Source organism: Colobus angolensis, unplaced genomic scaffold (assembly GCF_000951035.1).
Source record: "Colobus angolensis palliatus isolate OR3802 unplaced genomic scaffold, Cang.pa_1.0 Scaffold228, whole genome shotgun sequence".
NCBI lineage: Eukaryota > Metazoa > Chordata > Mammalia > Primates > Cercopithecidae > Colobus > Colobus angolensis.
This window is the reverse complement of record NW_012115466.1, coordinates 2,206,648-2,212,401: the sequence shown is the minus strand read 5'-3', so window position 1 is coordinate 2,212,401 and position 5,754 is coordinate 2,206,648. Positions and strand designations below refer to the sequence as shown.

The following is a 5,754-nucleotide window of genomic DNA, read 5'->3' as shown; positions in this document are numbered from 1 at the left end:
TTTGTTTTCCATTTGTGTGATAGATCTCTTCCTATCCCTTTACTTTGAACCTATGGGTGTCATTACATGACAGATGGAACTCTTGAAGACAGTAAAAAGGTGTCTTGTTTTTCTCTCCAACTTGCCACTTTGTGTCTTTTATGTGGGGCATTTAGACCATTTACAGCTAAGGTTATATTGATATGTGAGATTTTGTTCCTGTCATAGTGTTGTTTGCTTTCTTTGTGGTGATGAATGTGTTGTTGCTTTGTAGGGTCTGTGGGCTGTGTATTAATGTGTGTTTTTGTGGCAGCAGTTTTCCTCTTTCATTTTCAAGTTTAGAGCACTATTAAGTAGTTCTTGTAATGCTGGTCTAGTGGTAGCAAATTTGCTTAGCAATTGCTTGTCTGGGAAAGGTTTTATTTCTTCTTTGCTTGTGAAGCTTAGTTTTACGTGGTATGAAATTCTAGTTGGAATTTATTTTCTTTAAGAATGCTAAAAATAGGCTCCCAGTCTTTTCTGGCTTGTAAGGTTTCTGCTGAGAATTCCACTATTAGCCTGATAGGCTTCCCTTTATAGGTGATCTAACCCTTTTCTCTAAGTGTCTTTAAGATGTTTTTCTTTCAGGTTGACCTTGAAAAGTCTGATGACTATGTGCCTTGAAGATTGCCATATTTTATTAGCATCTCACATGTGTTCTCTGAATGTATTGTTTTTGCAATTTAACCTCTCCAACAAGATTGGAAAAATTTTCCTGGATTATATTCTTAAATCTGTTTTCCAAGTGGCTTACTATAATGGTTAATATTAGATGTCAACTTGACTGTATTGAAGAATGCCTAGATGGCTGGTGAAGCATTGTTTTTGGGTGTGTCTGTGAAGCTGTTGCCAGAGGAGATTAACATTGGAGACACTTGGCTGGGAGAGGAAGACCACTCTCAATGTGGGTGAGCCCTATCCAATCAGCTCCCATTGTGGCTAGAATACAGCAGCTGGAAGAAAGGGGATAAAAAGCTTGTGGAATCTGCCCACTCTCTTTCTTCCTAAGCTGGAAACTTGCTTTCTCTTCTCCAGCCCATTGACATCAGACTCTGGGTTCTTCAGCCTTTGTACTTTGGGACTTGCACCAATGGCCTCCCAGAGGCTTTTGTGCCTTTAGCCTTAGACTGAAGCTTGCAGGATTGGCTTCCCTGGTTTTGAGACTTTCTGATTTGGACAGAACTATGCTACTGGTTTCTCTCTTTTCTCAGCTTGCAGGTGGCCTATTGTGAGACTTCACCTTGTAATTATGTGAGCCAATTCTCCCTAATAAACTCTTTTATATTTACAAATATCCTATTGGTTCTGTCCCTCTGGAGAACCCTGACTAATATACTTACTCTCTCTTCTTGCTTAGGAACATAAATGAGTGGTAGGTTTAGTTGCTTTACATAATCCTATATTTCTTGGAGGATTTGTCCATTTTTTGAAATTCTTTTTGCCTTATGGGCTTGATTCAAAGTACTGGTCTTCAAGCTCTGAGATTATTTCCTCTGGTTGGTCTGGTCTGTTTTTAAGGCTTCAAATTGTATTTTGAAATTCTCATAGTGAATTTCTCAATTTCAGAAGTTCCATTTGATCCCTTCTTACTATAGCTATATCATATTCCAATCTTACATCATTTTTCTGGCTTCCTTTGATTGAATGGAATTGAAACTTTCTCTTGGACCTCATTGAGCTTCCTTGCCCTCCAGATTCTTAATTCTGTGTCTGTCATTTCAGACATTTCAATATGTTTAGATTACATTGCTAGGGAACAAAAGTGTAACAAAACATTCTGACTTTTTAAATTGCTAGAATTTTTGTGCTGATTCCTTCTCAAGAGAGCTGGCATTTCCTTTTATTTTTGAATTTCATGTCACTTGGATGGGGCTTTTTGTTTTGTTTTTGTTTTCCTCTTGTGAGTTAGACAGTGGTGAATGTTGTGTACAGTTGAATGGCTTTGTTTCTGAGTGCTTTCAGAAGGCCAAGGCTTTGTACAGAGTCTTAGGTTGTATATAGGTTCCCGTGATGGGTTTCAGTGGCACTGCATGTTGGAGGAATGTATTTTTGTTTAGTAGTGTAATTCAGCCTGCAGTCCAATTAATAGTGCTTATGAGTATAGGTGGGCAGATAAGCCCTTGCTCAGCCACGTGCTGCTTTTGTACTTCAATGTATACATAGCAGTGTGCTGGAGAGATGGCAGCTGGTGAGACATGACTCCCTCCCCAAGTCTGCTCCTGGGCCGTGATGCCATCCCCTTCAACTATTGGTGCCATGACTAGTTCCTGTGCCCCAATGGGAGCTTTGGCAGGCCCTGCTCACCCATCCCTTAGGACAGTCCTACTTGAGGGCTAAATCACCAGGAGAACCACAACTCCCTGGGGGCCTGCCAGTCCCTTGTGCTTGTGAGAGTCACAGCAGTTTGTGGGGTATGTCTGCTGGTGGTGTACTGGTCTGATGGTGTACTGGGACAGGAGTAGAATATCCCTGGGTGGGGCACTGTTACTGCAGGTATGCAACTTGGAAGGTACCTATAGGCTGAAGTTTTCAGCCCAGGAGATGGCTGTGAGGATCACCAAGCTTACACTCCCCCAACCCAATGAGTATCCCTCTGGCATCTGCCTCAGGAACTGGATTGACCAGCTAGGCTTATCCCAAGCCCTCTGTGCCAGATCACTGAGCTGTTCCAGATGCTCTGGTCTACAGGACTCCCTAGGAAAGAAGCTGCAACTGGCTCTCAGGCCACGCCCTTCACAGACCATGCTTGTGAAGGGAGGGATGTCCTGCACTGGCACATGAACCCATGTCACACTCTTCTTTGTCTTCTGATAGTGGAGGTTCCTTTCCTGATTGAGCTTAGGCCACAGATAGTTCAATATCCATGAGTGGCGTGCTCAAATCCTGGGGAGCTGGGACTCAGCCCATGGATTTGTCCTCTGACCCCTCAGGTTAAAGCACTGGCTGTGCAGGGCAGGGGGATTGTTAGTGGGGTATGGGGATTGGGGGAGTGGCTGAACCGCTCTCAGGCCACTAGCAAAAACTCAGGTGGGGCGGTGGTGACTGTGCTGTGGTGATCCTCCTGCAGGAGCATCTAGGCAGGCAGTCTTGAGAGGTCCAGCATGTGAGGGAATGTAGAGGACTATGTGCTGGCAAATGAGATGTTCCCGATAAGTCCTGCTCTTGCAAACGAAGCAGGGCGTTCCTTCCCTGGAAACAGGAAGGACAAAGGAGCCAGCTGCTAACAGCAGACCCTGGGGGCTTGTTTATGTGTAAACATCTTGAAAATCCAGAAAGTCAGGGAAAGGTCAGAAAAACAACAATGTGTCTTGTGACTTGGCAACATTCCACAAATGACTGTATAAAATAAGACAGAACGTGCCATTCGAGGTGGCCGCCATGTTTGTCTTGTCTTGTGTTGTCTTGTGTGTTCATTCCTTTGTTTAGGAAACACACAGACCCCAACAAGGGAATGTGTGGATTGGATGCATTCTGGTCCCACAGTGGAAGCCTAACTCTCCCTGGCCTAGCAGAGGGGAGCAGCTGCTGCCACTCAGAGCAAGGAGAGTCTTGGGTGATTGGCATCTAGGTCACATTTTGGTACAGTTGCCAGTGCTGGCACCTGGAATCTCTGAGCAGGGTTCCCAGCTTCCACTCTCTACAACTATCATGTCTGCATTGCCTATTAACTTTCATTCTTTCTTTCAAAAGACCTGTTTGGCTAGGTGCAGTAGCTCACACCTGTAATCCAAGAACTTTGGGAGTCTGGGGTGGGAAGATTGCTTGTGACCTGGAGTTTGAGACCATTTGCGGAAACTTAGGGAGACCCCATCATTCCATAATTTAAAAAAACAATAAGCCAAGCATTGTGACACTTGCCTGTAGTCCTAGCCATTTGGGAGGTTGAGGCAGGAGAACCACTTGAACCAAGGAGTTTGACGTTGCAGTGAGGTATGATTACAACACTCCAGCCTGAGTGACAAAGTAAGAGTCAATCTCTAAAAACAAAAACAAAAAACTTGTTCAAATTGTGTGGATATTTACTCTATATTTTCGTTCCTCTCAGTGATAAAGGTATTCCTGGCTGTGTCTTGTCAGCCATCTTGCCTCCTCCAGGTAACCATCTTGGATGCATGTTAATATGAAATAATTTGAAATATTTTCTTTTGAATTTTCCTTCAGAACAAACTTATGTTTTATATTTTGAAAAGAACTTGAGTCTTATCTCTTCTGTAATGGTTCACAGTTTAGTGAGCTTTCCTGTTTATGGCACTGATAACTTATTAAACTTTTCCTTGATGGACTTTTAAAATTATTCATTCATGTTTTGCAATTATATCTGTTAACACATATAATTAATTTATTTAGACAAAAATTAGTCATTTAACTAAAAACTATTTTATTTTATTTGACTTTGAGGCTAGTGTATATGAGCTCTGAATCAGACCGTGTTTGATATATTAGTTTTCCAGATAATAGTAATAAGGAAACATTTTAGTCAAATAAATGCAGTTTATATGTGATACATAAAACATGTTCTACAAATGTTTCATATTTTTTTTTTAATTGCATGAAAGGGCTGGATGTGGTGGCTCACACCTGCAATTCCAGCACTTTGGGAGGCCAAGGCGGGCGAATCACCTGAGGTTAGGAGTTTGAGACCAGCTGGGCCAACATAGTGAAAACTTGTCTCTACAAAAATACACATACACACACACAAATGAGCTGGGCATGGTGGCAGGTGCCTGTAACACCAGCTATTTGGGAGGCTGAGTGGGGAGAATTGCTTGAATCAGGAGCCAGAGGTTGCAGTGAGCCAAGATCATGCCACTGCACGCCAGCCTGGGCGACAGAGCGAGACTCCATCTCAAAAAAGTAAAATAAAATAAAATTACATAAAAGAAAAATATTAATATTTGTAAATAAAAAATTAAGCATACTTATGAGACACTGTTTTTGGTTTTAAAAATTAATATTTAATATTTTCAAAAGTTTTACTTGGATCAATACTTGATAGATAAATGACCCATCTTTTCATTTACTTTTTCCTCCCGTACTTGAGCTATTTATTTCAAAGAGAGATGGCTGAATATTTTGTTGCCTAGTGTTACTTCCAGGAAGAACTCCAAACCTTACAGGTCATGCATGATTATGTAAATTCCTTTAATATCTAGTTTCCAGCTTACCTTTCCTGTCTAAACTCTTTACAGACCCACCACAAAACCTATTCACAATTAGTAGGTTCCAGAAGCTACCATGCTGTCATGGTAATATGTTTGTAAATATTACAGTGAGAATATGGAGAATGTAGACTACAGGCATATTTTTAATTCAACTTTTAGATGAAAAACTACTCCCAGGTATGCTAGACACTGATATTTCAAAATGAATGAGACATAATTACTGCTCTCAAAAATCTTTACTGCTCTTTTGGGACCCTCTTTAGTCATTGTTTTGGAAATCTTTCTTTCCATTTCAAAATAAAGTTAAATATATCTTCTGAATCTTACAACTTCTTTTACATACCTCCACTGTAAATGTAAACTTGCTTATTCTGTAAAGATCTGTAAATCTATTTATATTATATGTATTAACTTATTTTCTGTGTCTCTTTGTCCTCAGAGATAAGGATGCCTCAGGACACCTCTTACATGAGGATCTTATGACCTGCTTCAGGGGAAAGCCAGAAAACCTAGGTTTTATGATCTGCTTCAGGGAAAAAGGGCTAGGAACGGTCAGAGTAAACTTCTTACTTCT

General features: G+C 41.1%; 1 pseudogene; it reads right to left on the bottom strand.

The window, feature by feature from the left end:
• The window catches only part of LOC105513301, a 28,042-nt pseudogene extending 22,595 nt beyond the window's left edge, over positions 1-5,447 (bottom strand).
• Between the last annotated feature and the right edge of the window lie 307 nt (positions 5,448-5,754).